Source organism: Stegostoma tigrinum, chromosome 10, assembly GCF_030684315.1.
Source record: "Stegostoma tigrinum isolate sSteTig4 chromosome 10, sSteTig4.hap1, whole genome shotgun sequence".
NCBI classification, from domain to species: Eukaryota; Metazoa; Chordata; class Chondrichthyes; order Orectolobiformes; family Stegostomatidae; genus Stegostoma; species Stegostoma tigrinum.
In genome coordinates this window covers 91,262,239-91,282,953 of record NC_081363.1, presented here as the reverse complement: position 1 = coordinate 91,282,953, position 20,715 = coordinate 91,262,239, and the positions used below count along the sequence as shown (strand labels likewise).

At 42.0% G+C, this 20,715-nt stretch overlaps 1 non-coding gene across 1 annotated transcript; it reads left to right on the top strand.

Annotated features, from left to right (window-relative positions):
- The first annotated feature begins 13,866 nt into the window (after positions 1-13,866).
- Positions 13,867-14,003, top strand: LOC125455973 (U4 spliceosomal RNA). Its single transcript, XR_007248359.1, has one exon. It is a non-coding gene; the product is annotated as a U4 spliceosomal RNA (small nuclear RNA).
- The last annotated feature ends 6,712 nt before the right edge of the window (positions 14,004-20,715 follow it).

Genomic DNA, 20,715 nt, shown 5'->3' with positions numbered 1-20,715 from the left:
GGTTTCATGGCACAGACATACGCAGTACAATCGGAAAAAGCCCCAGCGATAGTCAAATGAACCGATTTGTCTTCTTTGTTGAAAACAAAACAGAACCTGTCTGGGAAATCTTTGAGCATATCACCCTAACTGTATATCATCAATATATGTCCCTGCTATTCCCGGGAAAATGAATGTACCAGAGCAAAGTTGGACTAACAGCTGCTGAGGAACTGCAGTTCATCACTGTGGTTTGTCCTTCTGGAACCATTAATTCAGAATGATCCTGGAACATCTCAGCTCTGCTATTAGACCCTGCAAAGAACATATCGAATCGATCAAAGATGTGGCATGAATATACTCAAAGACACAGAAACCGGTCCGTTAAAGATAGACTTAACAGGTAGCGTGATTGACCATGATTGACATAATCAGGAAAGAAAATTGGGTGAAAGAATATGGTCCGTGGTTTAGATCGCACGAATGACAGAACGCTTTAGTAAAAATGACATTTCCGATCTGAAATTTAAAAAAGCAAATTCAGGTGAAGGATAGATTTCAATTAATGGCACACTGAGGGGCGTATCCCAAGAAACAGGATTGGTTGGCCTCTCAGATCTGACGAGGGTTAGATGCCAGTCAGAGTTAGCTGCAGCTCAATAACCGTATCAGATTGCTTCTTTGTCTCCCCTGTCGGTATTTCTCCATGTCTCCTGCTCTCTTTTTGTCTTCGTTTCGATGCTAATTTTATTCTCAGGCCTTTGGCCTCTCTGCTTCTCCCAGTTGGAGGAAAGTGCAAATTGTTGTAAACCCAATACCTCCCACATTTGTATTTTATCGACTTCCCTAAACACAGTGCAGTTTTCATGGGAAGAGCTTTAATAGTCAAATTATAATAACCATTCCGTCAGTGGTCAAGTTTGAAACTCAAACAGCTAATTTGAAATCCCGTTGTATTTGGAGTTAGTGTGAATCAAATAGTGTAGTGATAATGTCTCTGGGCGATTAATCAGATTTCTTCGCTGGCTTTCTGGGACTTGGGTTTGAATGTCAGAGTTGGAATTTAGTGAAAATCTAAGATGAAAGAAAAATACATCCTAAGGGCAGCTATGTGATTGCTGTTGATTATCATCAAAATCTTTTTGATTAATATGTTTTCAGCGAAGGAAGTCCGCCATCCTACTACGGTTTGGAATACATGTGACGAGATGGCTTTCCGGTGTGAACCTGTTATACTTTGGTCAGAGTTTCATTTAAAGAGGGCGTACATATTCACTCTACATATGACGTGCCACATTGTTTTTTTTAGACTTTTCTTCCCTTCTAAGCATGCTTGCTTAATTTGATAGCATGGAGGATGTCTGTTTCTATCTCCCCTTTACTCACTGTCTTTCTGTTTGTATCCCTTGTTTCTCAGTCTCTACGATTCCACATTGCTGCATCTACGTCCCTGATTGAGATGAAGCAGAGTTTTCTGAAACCAATTCTTCTGCAGAGCTACAGACTGAAAATAAATTCACCAGTTTAACCATTTCACATTTGCAGTTGATTGCCATTTCCATGTATTATTGCACTCTCTTCGACACACGGTGTTAAAGTATGGTTTACTCTTGTTCAAAAACTGTCTTTGAATTGTACATAGCAGGCCTTGTTTTGTGGTGTTAAGTAGAATCGCAGACAGATGCACTTCCAATGTGCAAGACGTTGTCAGACGTTCAAAATCTTATAAGAGGAAGCCAAATTAACTTCACGTCAAATTATCTATCAACAGTTATCCAGAGTGTCCAGGCGGTGGTATGTATTTCTTTCGTTCTTTCCACCCGTCTGATTGACCCTGTTTACGAGACAACATGGTTTTTATTCTTCCCTGTCTCTTGCTCGGAGAACGTATTGATTTTGTTCCTGCGCCCCATTCATTAGTCGGAAAAATACAGTGGATTACTTGCAGGGCGGTGCATGTCTATTGCATCTCACATTCAGCTTCTATCAAGAGAGATATAAACACGTTTACCATCTCTTTACTCACAGAGTAGTAAGGGTATGAAATGCTTTGCCTGCAACGGTAGTAGTTTTGCCAACTTTAAGTACATTTAAGTCGTCATTGGACAAGCATATGGATGTATATGGAATAGTGTAGGTTAGATGGGCTTCAGATTGGTATGGCAGGTCGGCACAACATCGAGGGCCGAAGGGCCTGTACTGTGCTGTAATGTTCTATGTTCTAAACAGCGTTTAGTCCGAATATGACTGAACTTTCATCAATATCTATTCAAAAAGTAAAGCTATGGATGGGACCAGTTTGTTTTCAAATACAGTATCATGTGTCCGTAAGCATCCTGGGCCTGTGATGCTGCATAGCCATCGCAACTGCTGTTCTGTTCACTGGTAAATTGAAAAGTTATTTAACTCTGCATTTAATATCTACATCATGCATAATTTTCAAACGGAAAGCAGAAATATAATTAAGTCTATCCAAAATGAAGAAAACTCATTTGAATGCCTCTTCCATATTACACCGAAGGCCGCTTGGGGTCTTTAACGTGATTCCCACAGTCGCTGAGATTGAGAGGCCAGATATGGTAAAAGACAGGCAGACAAACCTCATTATACTAGGTTAGCAAGGTGTACGGCTGGATGAACACAGCAGGCCAAGCAGCATCAGAGGATCAGGAAAGCTGACGTTTCGGGTTTAGGCTCTTTTTTAGCATCTGCAGTTCCTACTGTCTCATTATACTGGGAATGGTTTTCTCTTGAATAGAAATGTCATTACGACGAACGGAATGTGTGGAGAATTGTATCGAAGTAAGTTAACTGGAAGGTCTGAGAAAGCCATAGGTTAATGAATTTTCATTAGGATGCTTAAAGTGTGAGACCAAGCCATTTTCTTCTTCAGTCCACACTGTACTTGATACATTTCAGTTTGTATATCGAATTGAAGGTTCAGAAACTTGTTTGAGATAAGATGTCAAAATGCAGGAGAGAAAAATGTTGCAACCTGAGATTTTTCTAATTATCTAAGCTCCTGCAGAACATGGCTGTTTCGCAAACAATGAGTGAAACCAACCTCAGGTATTGAAGAACATGATTTTGAATAGTGTTGTAAACCCACTGTTAAAACCAATGATCTTCCTGACATTTTTTAATACCAATGGTATGTCAGCCCGTCGGTAAATATTTTAAAGAAGGGTCACTGGATCTGAAATGTTGATTCTGCTTTTGCTTCACAAAGGTTACCAGACCTGCTGAGTTTCACCAGCAGTTTCTGTTTTGTTTCAGATCGCCTATCCCCAGTTCTTTGTTTTTTTTTTGCTTATTGGCAGCGGTTCTGTTGAAGGGAAATAAATACAGTGGACACAAGAATTTTGAAGGAAATGTATTTCGGCAAAGCTCAATCAATCAGCCGATCAGTCCTGCTAAAAGTCGCCAAAGCACAACTCACAGACTGCAGCGTCTGAAACTCACAGAAACGTAGAACTGGACTAACTCTGGGCAAAAGCTGCTCCTCTATTTTGCCCAAATGTCACAGCATTAAACTTATTTTGATCGCATCGTGTCCAGTTGATTCCCACTTCCTTGGTGATATCTTGTGCTTTTGTTTTTAAATTCTAAACATATCATGGTTTTATTAATTTCAGCAGAAAGTTTCTTAATAACAAAGAAATGCACAAACACAAGTGACAATGCTAAGTAGTTTTACTAAGAGCCATAAAGAAAAAAAACTAACACCTTAAGAGATGAACAACTTGTATGCGTGGGATAGGGAGGCAGGGGTGGCCTGCAATACGTGCAACAATTCACCTGCACCATTCGAACTAAACGTAAATTCTGTGAATTGTCGTTGGTTGTTGTTGTTCTTCGGGCGTGTGAAAAGGGGCAATATATAAAAGCAGAATCTATGAATTTTCAAACTCCAATTCTTCTGACTGTTACTTGCTTCGGTGTAAATCTCGTACAGCCTCAAAATTCACCATCAGCATCATCACAAAGCTTTTACTTTTTCTAATGCACACTGCAAACGACCCCTCTGTTAATCTGATTTCCTGATTTAGTCCATATCAGCAATGCGAAAAGTTCTCATCGTGTCCATCGGCGGACATTTCTCCGCACTGCTTATCTAGACTCAGTCTACGTGTATGTTACTTCAGTCTGAAGCTGATCATTGAATCAGAAATAAGTAGGACAGGAAAATCTTCAAAGTGCAACGTGGCAAAAATAAGAATAATAATCAGGTGAGGAGTTTCTGTCATGTAACTGAACGCTAATCTCTTCTGGAATTAATTTCTACGCACTGGGTGGCGCATCCGACCTGATTCATCCAGACATTTGTTGATTGGCTAAATTTAGATCTGAGATTCAGGCTCAAAATCGCTTCTGAGACGTTGCCAACACTTTCAGAAGATGGGCATCAAGATACCTCAAACTGTCAAAACGCAATAAAATGTATGGAATATATTCCATTGTTGAGGGATCCTGTGAGATGAGCTCAGGAAAGAGATGAAAGAGAAAGTACAAAGGTTTTTAATGTAGGATAATTAAGATCATTTCACCTGTGTTCTGTTGTAGCACTGGATTATTTAAATCCATATGTCTCGCTTCAATATAATGATTCTGGGAGACGTTCACTCCAAATAAAAACTGCCTATATGGAATACAATCTCACATGCACCAAACTGAATCAGTAATGGATTGCATGAATTTTTCGGTTCACTGGGGAATTTCCAATTAAACGTTCCAGATATTAATTAGCAGACAGCGACCATAGCTATTCCTCCTTTTATTCTGTCTTTTATTTCCCTCCTGAGCTCATCTTATATTAGCCCTCAATAATGGAATATATCCATACATTTCACTTTTTTGACAGTTTGAGGTATCTTGATGCCCATCTTCTGTAAGTGTTAGGCTTTAGTGAGGCACTTGGTAAAGTCCCATGTGGCAGATTGGTACAAAAACTAAAATCACATGGGGTTCTGGATAGGCTGACTAGACTGATACAAAACTTTCTTGGTCATAGAAGGTAGAGTTAGCGGTGGAATTGGTATTTTTCAGAATGGAGAATGATGACTAGTGGTGTTTCACCCGGATCAGTCTAAGATCTTCTGTTGTTTGTAGTATGTATAAATGGTCTGGAGGAAAATGTGCATCGTCTGATTAGCAAGTTTTCAGATGACACCGAGATTGGTGGAGTTGTGAAAGTGCCAACAGTTGTGAAAGGATACAACAGGATATAGATTGATTGACGACATGGGCACAGAAATGGCAGGTGGAGTTTTATCCAGACATATGTGAAGTGATGCATTTTCTAAGATTAAATTTAGGCATGAATTATACCGTACATGGCAGAACCCTTAGGAACATTAACATTCAGACTGATCTGAGCGTGCAGGCCCATAGTTCACTAAAAGTGGTAACACAGGTGGCCAAGGTGATTAAAAAGGCATATGGCATGCTGACCTTCATTAGCCGGGACATGGAATACAGAAGTTGGCAAACCATGTTGCAGCTATATAAAACCATCGTTAGGCCGAATTTGGCGTATTGTGTGCAGTTTTGGTCGCCACATTGCCAATAGGAAGCGCAAGCTTTGGATAGAGTACAGAGAAGGTTCACCAGGATGTTGCCTGATCTCGAGGGCATTGGCTATAAGAAAAGATTTAAAAGAGTAGGACTGTTTTCACTGGAAAGACGGCAGCTGAGATGAGACTTGACAGAGATCTACAAAATTATGAGGCATAGATACAGCGGATAGTCAGAGGCTTATTTTTCCCCCACCGTTGAAGTTTCAAATACAAGGGGGCACAGATACAAGGTAAAGGGGGGGCAGTTTTATTCTTTTATAATGCGGCACTGTTACTATCAGATATGACGTGGTGCTCAGTCACTTTCAATTCTCTCTTTATTACTGAGTTAAACAGTTCAGGTTTTGCAATGCCAATGTGACCATTGTGTGTTCTGAAGGCACTCATATATCTCGCTGTTTATTTCAGTCTACTTATGATTCCCTATGTGCTAAGTGTATGCCCAAAAGCAAAAAAAAACACTGATAGATGCAGTTACTGATTCATTCATTTACAAGTTTTCCATTTCTCTGTTGGTCCACTTTTATGGTGAACTGTGCTTCATGATAAGCACACACATACAATGATATACACCTACAAACTGTCAATTCTGATTTTAACCTATCGCAATATGCACAATATATCATCCTAACATTCGTGTCCTAATGTACAGCAGTCGCCTATTCCGGTAGAACTCAACATGGCCCATTTGTGTGCTTCTCTGTGGAGATTCAGCGAGATAGTGGACATATCATCACTGCTCTCCCTCTGGAATAGATATGATTCTTCCTCATCTGATGTTTCTCAATATCACGGTCACAATCTCTCTTCTATTTGCCTGCCCCCATTGATACCTCTTGATATCACTTCCTCTGCTGAGTCCCATTCCTATCCTCCTCTATTAGGATCTCTTTATGTTTAATCTATTCTCATCTTCAGTGTCTTCCTAGATTGTGGTTTATATATTATTTTGACTGCATATCTTTTGTGAGTGATGGGACAATGGAATCTAAACGGTGATTATTACTTCAAATGATCTTTTCAGTCCATCACATTGAAATAATTGTCATATGTTGCTGTGCCAAAACCCCCTTCTGCTGTCCGCCACCCTGACTGCAAACATTGATCCTATGTGTTTATGCCTGAAAAGCTCACAATAACTGGATGAGTAGAAGTAGCACCACACCACCCTCTCTATGATGCTAGCCTCATCCGCCCTCCAAAATTAGCCAATCAGTTATTTCAAATATTTCAGCTGTAAATTAATTAAAATTGTTCAGTAACATTAAAACATTACACAACAATACATTTTCAATAAATTAAATGCATGAACTAATCTGAAAAGTAAATAACTGCGAATGTGAGTGAGTTGGAAGAGACGATTTTAGGTTAAAGATAAAACCTTGGCACAATATTTACTGTCAGTGGCTCCACTTGCAAAGCCAAAGGTAGAGGATGGGGGAGGAACCACAGGAGTTATATTCAGTAGTTCACCCATGTGTATCATTGAATTATCCACCTGGCTGATGTTATTAAAGAAAGGCATGAGAGAATGATGTAACCTGTTAGTTCACTGAACTGCAACTGAACTGCATGTTGAAACCCATGTTCTGTCGAGGGACTCACAGTTAGAATAAATTGAGGCTGATTTGAACGTGTCACAGATAGAAGCAGTACGATTTAAATGTGTCATGGAGATAAACCTCTGGAATTATGTTGTTTCTGAGGAGAAATGCACGAGCCAACCATCGCTCCAGTCTTCGCCATTTTTTATCCGATTCTCGCTATTATTGGTGCCCCTGGTGAGAAACGGGTGTCAGATAACTCATTTTTTTAATTGTAGGTCTGCAGAAATTCTACCTCTCCACTTTCCGGTTTGGGCTGAACTTATCTTTTACTCAGTGCATTAGACTTACGACGGATTTGAAAGTGTTCCATGGATATCAGTGCATTTAATGTTACGGTGAATTATTGTGTGTTATTTGCAATTTTATTGTGGAACATTGCAAACTATTGTCCTGTTCATTGTCCTTAACGTTCCTCGAAGTGTTGTTTACTGCCTTGGCGAAATATAAAGCTAATATGTGATATTGCTTGGAAAACAATCTATTTTATAGTTGAAAACGAAATTTCAAAATGCAAATCGCGTTTTTAGTGTCTGGAATAATATCACAATAAAATGGAATTTATGATATTTTGTGCATTAGTTATATGACATGTACGATCATTAAGTATAAGGATGTAATAACTATATTAGGTACGTTTCAAAATGAGTACACCTTCAGTATTTACATCACTCTACATACAACATAGTAAAGGATGCAATAGTTTCCACACAGAGTTCACACTGAGCGCTTCCCACTGGCAACGTGGACTTATGACTTAATTCTAAACAAAAAAACGATTTGAGGGAAAATGACGGATTATTTTTAGTTTGTTATGCATTTCTTTTCTTCCTTTGAAAGGTTTTATATGTAGGGAAATTATTTTGAATATCTATACTTCTTGAACCATTTGAAAGTTCTGAATATCCTTGCCCACGATCAACAATTCATGTTTATCTTTGGTTTTCATTTATGTTGGTGGAGTTCGCTTGTTCCCTGTTATATTTGGTGCAGGTGTAGGGATGTTAGTTCACAACAGCTTTAGCAGGTGCGTTGTTCAATGACACAAGGAGATATTCAGGCAGACGACTTAAAGTTTAATGGAATACTGATGTCACATGAAGAGTCTTCAGGAAGGAGAATACAACCAAAGAAGGGGGCATGAAAAATAATCGAATGACATAAGAGATCAAGGCAAACAACCAAAAAGATTATGAAAGAGTTAAAGCGTAAGGACTGTTGTATGAAAGGAAGGAGTGACAGAGCCCTTTTGGAACGATTTCCAGAAACTGGGTGTCAGTAGCTGAAGGTGCACGCTGAAAGGGCGAAGTGATTATATCAGGGATAGGCAGGAGAGAAGCATCGGAGGCTGTGAACTCAGATGGTTCCATAATATTGCAGAAGACAGGGGTAAATACAATTCGAAGAATGGGGTGATTGCAACACGCACATTGCTATAAAGTGGTCAGCTTAGGTCAGAGACTAGAGACTTGAAAGGGGCTTGGCACAGCAAACAACTGTTTTGCATGAGCACAAGTCGTATCATTAACTTAATGGATTGACTTAACGCGTCGAGTGCGGAGCTAGTGGCAGTGATAGATTGCAATGATTCCTGTATAGTTTAACCCAGTTTGTATGTTGAACAGCTACTGGCGACCGTGGAATTATACCTGCTTGGCACTGGCACTGGGTGGAACAGAAGCAATATACCAACAAATGAGATGTCGCAAAGCCTGGTATTTGATGTTCCAACATCTCTCTCTCCCTGTATTTCCCATAGCCAACTTGTTGGTCATCATAATCCTATCCTGAGGACGGTGTGGTTGTCACAATGCATTACCTACTACCTGGTGATGATTGCAGTGGCTGATTTCCTTTTCATTATCACTGGGTGCATTTTCAACCGGATTCTCCGGTAGTGTCCTGTCCACCACCCCTGGCTGCAGCCTCAGCACTGTGTTGGTCTATGCTACTCAAGATGGCTCGGTCTGGTTGACCGTGGCCTTCACCATCGACCGTTTTGTGGCAATCTGCTGCCAGACATTGAAGAACAGATACTGCACCGAGAAAACTGCATCTCTGGTCATAGGAGTAGTCTGTGCTCTGAGCTGCGTCACGAACGTGCCGTTATACTTCGTGTACAAACCCTTGTTTTCCATTGATGGTGTGCCCTGGTTCTGTGATATCAAGGCCGCCTTCTACACATCGCCATTCTGGAAGGCGTACCACTGGCTGGACCAGGTCCTAACGCCGTTTCTCCCATTCTTCCTCATTCTACTGCTCAATATCTTGACTATCAGACACATCGCAGTGGCCAGCAGTGTTCGCATGAGACTCCGCAGTGCTAAGCCTGCTGAAGATACTGAGTTAGCAAGTCGCAGGCGGTCCATTGTCCTGCTCTTCGGCATCTCTCTCAGCTTCCTCCTCCTGTGGGTCACCTATGTCGGACATTTCATCTATGTGAGGGTTACCGGAGAGCGTTACATCACGACCCTGGAGTTCAATGACCCTGAATACATCTTTCAAGAGATGACCAACTTGCTGCAGTTACTGAGTTTCTGCAACAACGTTTTCATCTACGTGGTTTCCCAGAATAAGTTCCAAGAGGAGATGACGAAGCTGCTGATGTCTCCCTTTAAGATGTTCATTGTTTTCTTTAAGCAATTCCATCAATAAAACATCTTGGCTTCCTATTTTTCCCTCCTTTCTTTCAGTGTGGTACAACGTGCAGTACTGTCTCACATAAAATAGTAAATTGTGGTTTCAAGATCCAGTGCTTGATAACTGTAGAACCCATATAACAACACCGGCATTTTCCTGTGTGCAACACTGAGACAATGTCGAAATATCGGAGGTGCTGCCTTCCCAGAAGAGGTGCTGAAACAGCTTTTTGTGCACTCTCTCAGAGGAAGTGCAAAATATCCGACATTCGCCATTTAAACAACAGTAAAATTTCGTGCTGCGAAAAATTTCAGCCACTGGTTAGCTGACCTTGAAAATAACGTCAACTTATTTTAGAATTTTGAAACATCTTTGCATTTACAAAATCAATCTTCCTTTTTGTTTACGCTGTCTCCTTCATTTTCTTTCTTCTTTCTTACTTTCTTTCCATTTTTTTTCTTTCTTTCTTTCTTCCTTCCTTCCTTTCTTCCATTCCATTTTTCCATCTTTCTTTCTCTCTTTCTTTCTTGCTTGCTTCCTAAGGATCAATTTGTCAGTTTTGGCCAAAGCTGAATTTTGGGAGGTCCATCAAGATGAAGCCTATGAAAAGTCAACGATTCTTAAATTTATTTGCAAACTATTCTACAGGGATTTATTGCTGAATTGTCACTACAGCAAAATACAATTGTTGTTACTTCTTTATTATTATAAGCATTGTTTTCATTGTATTACTTCCTGTTGGCTGTCATTGATCTTTTGTAACAATTCTAAGGTTATTTGTTCTCTACTCGGCCACGGGCGCAACGTTGAAATTTAAACAATCTGTATTAGACTGTCTGTGTCGCAAAGTGTTTCTAACATTCTCTCCTCCTGTTATACGACATTATTGCAAGTATATATCAGTGGATATCAAACAGGCCTTTCATCCAACAGAAAGTCAAGATACTTAAAGTTCACGAATTCACTCCCGCCCTTTATTAGTTTCATCCCCACCCAAGCATTCCTCTCCATTTTCCCCACCATTTCTTTCTTTACTGCATATTGACCGGCTCTCTGCCCGTATTTTGTAATCGGATTTGCCTCAATATCCAATGCAAATTGAATTACAAACCTGACAGATAAACAATGGCAAACAAGTCACTCACCCGTACAAATCCCATTCAACTCATTTTCAGATTCGCAAAGATCAACTTTTGCCTAAAATGAAGGAATTTTGACGGGAAACGTTTTGGAAAGTTGGTATGTCTTTTGTTCGAGACTCTCCACACTGTAGGTAATCTAATCTAATCTAATCTAATCTCTCATTGCGGAGTTTGCGTCACTGCTGCACAGAGGTTTAGTGAGTGCAATATAATCGCGCTGCATTCCTTTTGCACAGTCATTGGACAAGGCCAGCATTTTTGCCCAACGCAAATTGCTCAGAGAGCTGTTAAGAGTGAAAGACACTGCCGTCGGTCAGGAGTCGCATGTAGGCCATACCAAGTAAGAATGACAATTTCCTTCCCTCAAGGACATGGACGAACCAAATGGATTTTCATGACAACTAACAACGGATTCAAGCATGTCATTAATTGCAGATTTTTATTGAATTCAAATTCCACCATCTGCTGTGGTCGGATTTGTGGATTACCTGGGGTCTCAAAATAACAGGCAAGCAATGGTACCATGAAGCTTTCATTTCCCCAATAGAAGGACGTACTGGGCTGAGCCTGTGCTCAATGTATTGGGAGGTTTGGCCCGTAATAACGGATTTTGTGTCCCAGGGATGGGTGGAAATCCACTAATTGAAGTGGCAGTGGCTGCCTTCTGCTGGAAGCAGGGGATTGAAGATTGGGGCCCAGGTATCTTGTTGCTTTTCCTGCTAACACTCACCTTGGAGCTGAGGAAGAGCGAATCATGGATGCGTTTGAATCCAATCACTGGATAGATTTCGTAAGGGCTTGATGTAGGTACAGAATGTATCTAGAGAATCAAAAGATTTACGATTGATATTCACTTAAAATGGATTAACATTTATCTGGTTATTCCCCTTACGCAGTCTGTCAGTGAGTTCAAGCTTGAGAATGCCGCTTCCACAATGCAAGTGTGTCTATCAGTTTATGTTTCTAAACCAAATGTTGGAGCTTTTATTGTGGAGACGTGCGAACAGTCAGATCCAACACACTGCAGACACATCCATGGCACAGGGACCCGGCTCTCCTCCTGCCTTCGAGCCTTTCAGTGTCTTGTGTGTTCCCGAATTTTCTTATTTTTCCAAAGCTATGAGGTTTGAATTGCTTTCAATGTCTCTAAGCAAATCATGTCCCTGAGATCATTGGAGTCGATGTTCCAGTCTCTTAAAGAAGGGGACGGGGCCTTGACTGTTAAAGAAGGGGAAGGGGCCTTGACTGTCTGCTCATTCGTGAAATGGAGTTGCTGGTGTTGCACTTGGCTGAACAAAGTCAGATGTCATGTGATACCAGGTTACAGTCCAACAGGTTTGTTTGAAACCACAAGCTGTCAGAGTGCTGCTCCTTCGTCGGATGAAGACGAACAGTTCACTCTTCAGTCTCCTCTAGTTCCAGTTCTCCAAAGAGTTGTTAAAGTTTCACAAAGCTGGAGATTGGATTTTCTGTTGTGCTGTCTGGTCATTTAGAGGAGCCACAAAGAATGGGCCGCTTGGTTTGGGCAATTGGAAGTTACGTATAAGGAGCTTGTGGGATTATTTAAATTCACAGCTCATAACAACGCTTATCATTGTCTGGAGAAATCACTTTTGTTCCAACTAAAGCCACGTTTTGTCAGAGAAATTTATGTCTGGTGACAGTGAATCAATGTGAAGAAATTGTGCAAGTAACGGTACAATCCGACTTGTAATCAGGGCTGTCAGCTTTCCAATTGGTTAGGATTTAAAGCTACAACTGCCGCGGACCGGGTTTGATTCCCAGTAAGAGAAGGGGTGTAACGTTTATTATAATAAGTACGTAATATTAGTAGGCTTCAATAGCTTTTAGAGTTCCTTATCAGAGTCATAAGCTGCAAATGCCAGACTTCTAATCGCCTTATTATCAGAACAGAGGGCGTTAGATTCAAACATTCCAGGCTGAGGTGAGGATAGTTCCCATTAACAGGAGATCAACATCAGGAGAGCACGAAGAACAATCTATATCCCATACTCTCGATGTGAATATTTCTGTTATAAAATCGTTTTTAAGGATTTGGCGTCTAACCATTGGTTCATTAACTGAGGGACGTTTTGGAAATGTCTGCACACTGTACATAGGCATAGCAGAACTTTGGGAACCTCTTCTGTCATAGAGTTCCTTAACTCCGAGTTTTCGAACAGGATTTGGGCAATGTCATGTAAAGGGAAAATCCATTGTTAAGTCAGAGCTATTGTGAGGAGAGTTGGAAAGGATGAATATAACTATTGAAACATTGGGAGGATGGAGAACTGCAACATGCTGACACCGATACATGTCACAAGGTTGCAAAAGTATTCACAACCCAGAAAGCCAATCGTACATTTCAACACAACAAAGTGTGAAGCTAGATGAACACAGCAGGCCAAGCAGCATCTCAGGAGCACAAAAGCTGACGTTTCGGGCCTAGACCCTTCATCAGAGAGGGGGATGGGGAGAGGGTTCTGAAATAAATAGGGAGAGGGGGGAGGCGGACCGAAGATGGAGAGAAAAGAAGATAGGTGGAGAGGTGGGGAGGTAGGGAGGGGATAGGCCAGTCCAGGGAGGACGGGCAGGTCAAGGAGGCGGGATGAGGTTAGTGGGTAGGAAATGGAGGTGCGGCTTGAGGTTGGAGGAGGGGATAAGTGAAGAGGAAGAACAGGTTAGGGAGGCGGGGACAAGCTGGGCTGGTTTTGGAATGCAGTGGGGGAGGGGGAGTTTTTAAAGCTTGTGAAGTTACTTTGGCTGAGAAAAAAATGTTTCAATCCGCTCGAGGAATTTTAGCAAATAATTGATCGTTGATCAATTCCCACCCAGGTAATCGTACACGAACAGCGCAAATCGATGATCCACAAGTGTGAGCAGTGTGAAGGTGATAGGACCCCTCTCCTTGAATTGAGCTGTAAGAGCTTTGCGCAGTGCATATCATAGCTTATAAAGTTTAACTGAGTGGCGATTATGCTTGTTGAAAACTTTACCCAATACCAACTGTGATGACTTGTAGTCAAGTCAATCATGGCAAATTCTGATAGTCTGTTAGGAGGCTGCTTATTTCCACAAAGTCACATGAAATCAGGAAAATGTGTACGATCAGGTCAAAGGAATGCAGAGAAATGAAAATAGAAACAAAACTGAATTTCCCTAACTCTGAACATGGTGCAAGTCGGAGGATTAATAAGAGATTTTGGGAAAATACTGTCAGTTTGCGGATGGGAATACATCAAGGAAACAAAACATGCATACAAACAACCGCAATTTTTGAGAGTCTCTAGAAAGTCTTTGGGAACCAGACATCAGAGGAAAATGAAGGGTGAGATGTCTTTCTCAGCAGAGAGCTTCCCTTTCATGAAGAACCTGGGATATTGATTCTGATGTTCCCAGGGACATTAACTGATTTGAGATAATGAAAGGATTCTCGCTCGTGTATATCAGGAATTCAAACCTCATCTCAGCTTCAGGAAAATGAGAAAACTCAGGAACAAACAAGGCACTGAAAGGCTCGACGGGACATTGGCTCTGGTTGTAGGAGAGCTGGCTCTCGGTGACATGGACATCAGAGTTTCCTATGTCCCCACAATGAATGTCCCAGCCTTTAATTTGGAAAAGTAAAAGTCTTAGTGTCTTAATTGTCATTCTAAAGGAGTCAATCTGAAGCCTAAGCTTACTGACATCCTGCTTTAGAAATCCATGTGCATTGCCAGTTCCGGAAGTACGATTGGTCAGCACGTTCGGCTATTAACCGCAACGTTGGTGGTTAGAGACACCCTGGGGCGAACCTCTGTTGTTTACATTCCATCAGCTTTATTTGTTGCACAGTTTTGGGTTGTCGTGGGGTCGAGAAAATATTCCCCAAACAGAACTCTTAGACATTGAGTAATTGCAAAGATGTTTGCATACTATTCAAATGACTAACATGAAGAACTGTGGAGCGGGGAAATCTGAAACAAAAACATAAATTGCTGAGGGAACTCAGCAGGTCTGGCAACATCAGTGGAGAGAAAACAATTATCTGATAACCGTTTGAAATTATGACTGTGTTCCTTTTTCCAGATGCTGCCAGAGCTGTGTTTCTTAATTTATGTTCATTTCATATACCACAATGGAACAATCGGACTCACCATGTAACTACATTTGAAACCTTAGACACCTGCAAAGTGATTGACTTCAAACAAGTCCATGAATCATTTGTTCTTCCTCATCTCACAAGGAGAGAGTGGAATCGATAATTCCCTGATCTGTCTGTCAGATGCATTATCGTTTTAAACATTATGACTGGGGCTAACTGGTGCTCTGCACCTTCCTGGAATAAATGTATGGGAGAATCAAGAAGCTGAGACCCCGGTATCTCTTTACTGAAACTCTGCAACGCGGTTGTTTCTCAAATACCTTGTGGATAACATTAGCTGTCCCCTCTTTCCGGGTAATGATTGGCATCACGGCCTGCACGTGTTTGCATCAAACAGCTCATTGACCTGGGGGTTGGATGATCAGCGGGAGATGAAGCCGAGACACAGACAGAAGCAAGACAGTTCGAGAGTTGCAGCAGCTGAAAGTTTTTTTTCCCAACTGACAGGAGTGTCTACACTGCACTCCCATTCTCTGTGAGCCTGCCACTTAGAACTTATTGAAGAGACATTCCTTCACTGAGATAATGAACCTTTAGAATTAGAAATTGAATGCCCAATTCATCACTAATGCAATTCCAACACAAACAGGATTTATCACGACATTTGGACCGTTGTATAAAATTAGTGAATAGCCATAGCAGAGAAAGAGAGTGATCAGCTCATCCTGTCTGTGTCATTACCATAACATTCCCCACTCATTCTACAGCTCATCCAGCCTCTCCTCGTTACTTCTACCAAACTGAGAGTGAAGGAGTGAAAATAAAAGAACATAGAACATTACAGCACAGTACAGGCCCTTCGGCCCTCAATGTTGTGCCGACCTGTCATACCGATCTCAAGCCCATCTAACCTACACTATTCCATGTACGTCCATATGCTTATCCAATGACGACTTAAATATACCTAAAGTTGGCAAATCTACTACCGTTGCAGGCAAAGCGTTCCATTCCCTTACTACTCTCTGAGTAAAGAAACTACCTTTGACATCTTTTTGAGTGCGAGCAGCAGCGGAGGCAAGACGGACCCGGAAGACTGCAGCTAAGGTAAAGCAGTTTATTTTTAAAATTACTTACCGGTAGCGGGCAGCGGTGTTTTTTTTTCCTCTTTCAGAGAAGGAGCGGGAGCATCAGAGGAAGTGACGAGGACCAGAGGGGCAGCCGGGAAGGAAAGCAGTGACCATATATATCAGCAAGGCGGCTTGTGGTGGGAGAGCATTTTGGTGATAGTGACCATAACACTCTCTCATTCTACATAGCTATGGAGAAGGAGAGGATTAGGCAGAATGGGAGGATATTTAATTGGGGAAGAGGAAACTATGATGCGATTAGACACGAGTTAGGAAGCATGGACTGGGAGCAGTTGTTCCATGGTAAGGGAACTATAGACATGTGGAGATGGTTTAAGGAACAGTTGTTGGGAGTGATGAGTAAATATGTCCCTCTGAGACAGGCAAGACGGGGTAAGATAAAGGAACCTTGGATGACGAGAGCGGTGGAGCTTCTAGTGCAAAGTAAGAAGGTAGCTTACATAAGGTGGAGGAAGCTAGGGTCAAGTTCAGCTAGAGAGGATTACATGCAGGCAAGGAAGGAGCTCAAAAATGGTCTGAGGAGAGCCAGGAGGGGGCACGAGAAAGGCTTGGCAGAAGGAATCCGGGAAAACACAAAGGCATTTTACACTTACGTGAGGAATAAGAGAATGGTCAAAGAAAGAGTAGGGCCGATCAGGGATAGCATAGGGAACTTGTGTGTGGAGCCTGAGGAGGTAGGGGAAGCCCTAAATGAGTTTTTTGCTTCTGTCTTTACGAAAGAAACGACCTGTGTAGTGAATGAAACCTTTGAAGAGCAGGTGTGCATGCTGGAATGGATAGAGATAGAGGAAGCTGATGTACTGAAAATTTTGTCAAACATTAAGATTGACAAGTCGCCAGGCCCGGATCAGATTTGTCCTCGGCTGCTTTGGGAAGCGAGAAATGCAATTGCTTCGCCACTTGCGAAGATCTTTGCATCCTCGCTCTCCACTGGAGTCGTACCTGAGGACTGGAGAGAGGCAAATGTAATTCCTCTCTTCAAGAAAGGAAATAGGGAAATCCCCGGCAATTATAGACCGGTAAGTCTCACGTCTGTCGTCTGCAAGGTGTTAGAAAGGATTCTGAGGGATAAGATTTATGACCATCTGGAAGAGCATGGCTTGATCAAATACAGTCAACACGGCTTTGTGAGGGGTAGGTCATGCCTTACAAACCTTATCGAGTTTTTTGAGGATGTGACTAGTAAGGTTGATGAGGGTCAAGCTGTGGATGTGGTGTATATGGACTTCAGTAAGGCATTTGATAAGGTTCCCCATGGAAGGCTCATTCAGAAGGTCAGGAGGAATGGGATACAGGGGAACTTAGCTGCTTGGATACAGAATTGGCTGGCCAACAGAAGACAGCGAGTGGTAGTAGAAGGAAAATATTCTGCCTGGAAGTCAGTGGTGAGTGGGGTTCCACAGGGCTCTGTCCTTGGGCCTCTACTGTTTGTAATTTTTATTAATGACTTGGACGAGGGAATTGAAGGATGGGTCAGCAAGTTTGCAGACGACACAAAGGTCGGAGGTGTCGTTGACAGTGTAGAGGGCTGTTGTAGGCTGCAGCGGGACATTGACAGGATGCAGAGATGGGCTGAGAGGTGGCAGATGGAGTTCAACCTGGATAAATGCGAGGTGATGCATTTTGGAAGGTCGAATTTGAAAGCTGAGTACAGGATTAAGGATAGGATTCTTGGCAGCGTGGAGGAACAGAGGGATCTTGGTGTGCAGATACATAGATCCCTTAAAATGGCCACCCAAGTGGACAGGGTTGTTAAGAAAGCATATGGTGTTTTGGCTTTCATTAACAGGGGGATTGAGTTTAAGAGTCGTGAGATCTTGTTGCAGCTCTATAAAACTTTGGTTAGACCGCACTTGGAATACTGCGTCCAGTTCTGGGCGCCCTATTATAGGAAAGATGTGGATGCTTTGGAGAGGGTTCAGAGGAGGTTTACCAGGATGCTGCCTGGACTGGAGGGCTTATCTTATGAAGAGAGGTTGACTGAGCTCGGTCTCTTTTCATTGGAGAAAAGGAGGAGGAGAGGGGACCTAATTGAGGTATACAAGATAATGAGAGGCATAGATAGAGTCGATAGCCAGAGACTATTTCCCAGGGCAGAAATGGCTAGCACGAGGGGTCATAGTTTTAAGCTGGTTGGTGGAAAGTATAGAGGGGATGTCAGAGGCAGGTTCTTTACGCAGAGAGTTGTGAGAGCATGGAATGCGTTGCCAGCAGCAGTTGTGGAAGCAAGGTCATTGGGGTCATTTAAGAGACTGCTGGACATGCATATGGTCACAGAAATTTGAGGGTGCATCCATGAGGATCAATGGTCGGCACAACATTGTGGGCTGAAGGGCCTGTTCTGTGCTGTACTGTTCTATGTTCTATGTTCTATGTTCTATCTGTCCTATATCTTTCACCCCTCAATTTAAAGCTATGCCCCCTCGTGCTCGCCGTCACCATCCTAGGAAAAAGGCTCTCCCTAACCACTCTATCTAACCCTCTGATTAGTTTATATGTTTCAATTAAGTCACCTCTCAACCTTCTTCTCTCTAATGAAAACAGCCTCAAGTCCCTCAGCCTTTCCTCGTTAGACCTTCCCTCCATACCAGGCAACATCCTAGTAAATCTCCTCTGCACCCTTTCCAAAGCTTCCACATCCTTCTTATAATGCGGTGACCAAAACTGTACACAATACTCCAAGTGCAGCCGCACCAGAGTTTAGTACAGCTTCACCATAACCTCTTGGTTCCGGAACTCGATCGCTCTATTAATAAAAACTAAAACACTGTATGCCTTCTTAACAGCCCTGTCAACCTGGGTGGCAGCTTTCAAGGATCTGTGTACATGGACACCGAGATCTCTCTGCTCATCTATACTGCTAAGAATCTTACCATTAGCCCTGTACTTTGCCTTCTGGTTACTCCTACCAAAGTGCATCGCCTTATACTTGTCTGCATTAAACTCCATTTGCCACCTCTCAGCCCAGCTCTGCAGCTTATCTATGTCTCTCTGCAACCTACAGCATCCTTCGTCACTATCCACAACTCCACCGACCTTAGTGTCGTCTGCAAATTTACTAACCCATCCTTCTACGCCCTCATCCAGGTCATTTATAAAAATGACAAACAGCAGTGGACCCAACACCGACACTTGTGGCACACCACTAGTAACTGGTCTCCAGGATGAACATTTCCCATCAACTACCACCCTCTGTCTTCTTTCAGCAAGCCAATTTCCAATCCAAACTGCTATATCTCCCACAAGAAGAGGAGGAGCATAATTGCTTCTGGAACAAATTTATTGTTACAGTTCACAAAGTGAAAAAGAAATAATATTCGCTGATGAGGGCTAAATCTGGAAACAAAAGTGGGAGCAATAATAACAAGATTTAGTTCAAACACAGAGAATGTGTTCACTCAGTGAAAGTTTCAAGAGTCCTGGACATAGGTATGAAGTTAACAGTGAGGAGGAACAGTGCCACAAGTTGCAAATGGGCAACTTACAGTTTCCAAAACCAACCATCATCGTAAGAGCTTAAGCAATTGGAACAGGAGCAGGTGGCTCATTCCCACGAGCCTGATCCATGATTCAAAAATAGTTGATCTGACACTCATCATGTCCCCTTTATTGTCTATTCTCCATTAACTCTGTATCTCCATCTGATGAATAGTCGATCAGAACCTGAAACAAACACAAAGGCTCTGCCCCCATATCTCTGTGTTACAAAGAGTTTCAAAGACTCTCAACTGTTGGAGAGAGGAAATTTCTCCTCAGCTCACTATTAAATCGGTGTCCTTTTATTCTGAGAGGATATTCTCTGGTCCCAGACTCTCTCAAGATGGGAAACACCTTCTCAGCATTTAACCTACAAAACCCTTTCAGAATCCTGCATGTTTCAATGAGATAACCACTCGTTCTTATAATTCCAGTGGACAGAGTCCCAACCAGATTAATGTTTGCTGAGAAGGCTAATCTTCCATACCAGGGCTCTTTGCAGCTGTAGTGAAAGAGTGGCACTAATAGAGGTGTCATTCAAATCATCTGATTCCAGATCCCGGGCTAGAAATGACTGGACGCTTCCTGCTGAATTTATCAGGATCCTGACTAGAAGAGACCATGATTCAAAGCATGAAAGTCCATTTCACTGGAAGGGGTAATAAAATTATGGAGTGACTGTGAATAAAATGATTTGAAGCACCAGAAGAGATACTGAATCAGCCGCATGTTTTATTTTCCAGTGAAGTACAACCTCTCTCAAAGTGAGATTCATTGAAGTGAAGCAGTGATGGTTAATATCATTGCCAGTTGTTCACCTTGTTAATATTCCCATTCACACTCATGTCCCTGTTCACACCATAACTCTGCATCACGTAGGTCAAAAACATGGACCAGGCCATTAAAGCATTAGAAGTGTGTGTCTGACTACAGATCAAATGATTGTAAGCTAGATTCCAACCTAAGTGAATTACAGATCACATCTTTTCAGCGCTACTGACGTTATACTTCCTGATTGCCCGAGATAAGGGTTGAACTCCTGGTATGCAGGAACAAGTATCTATT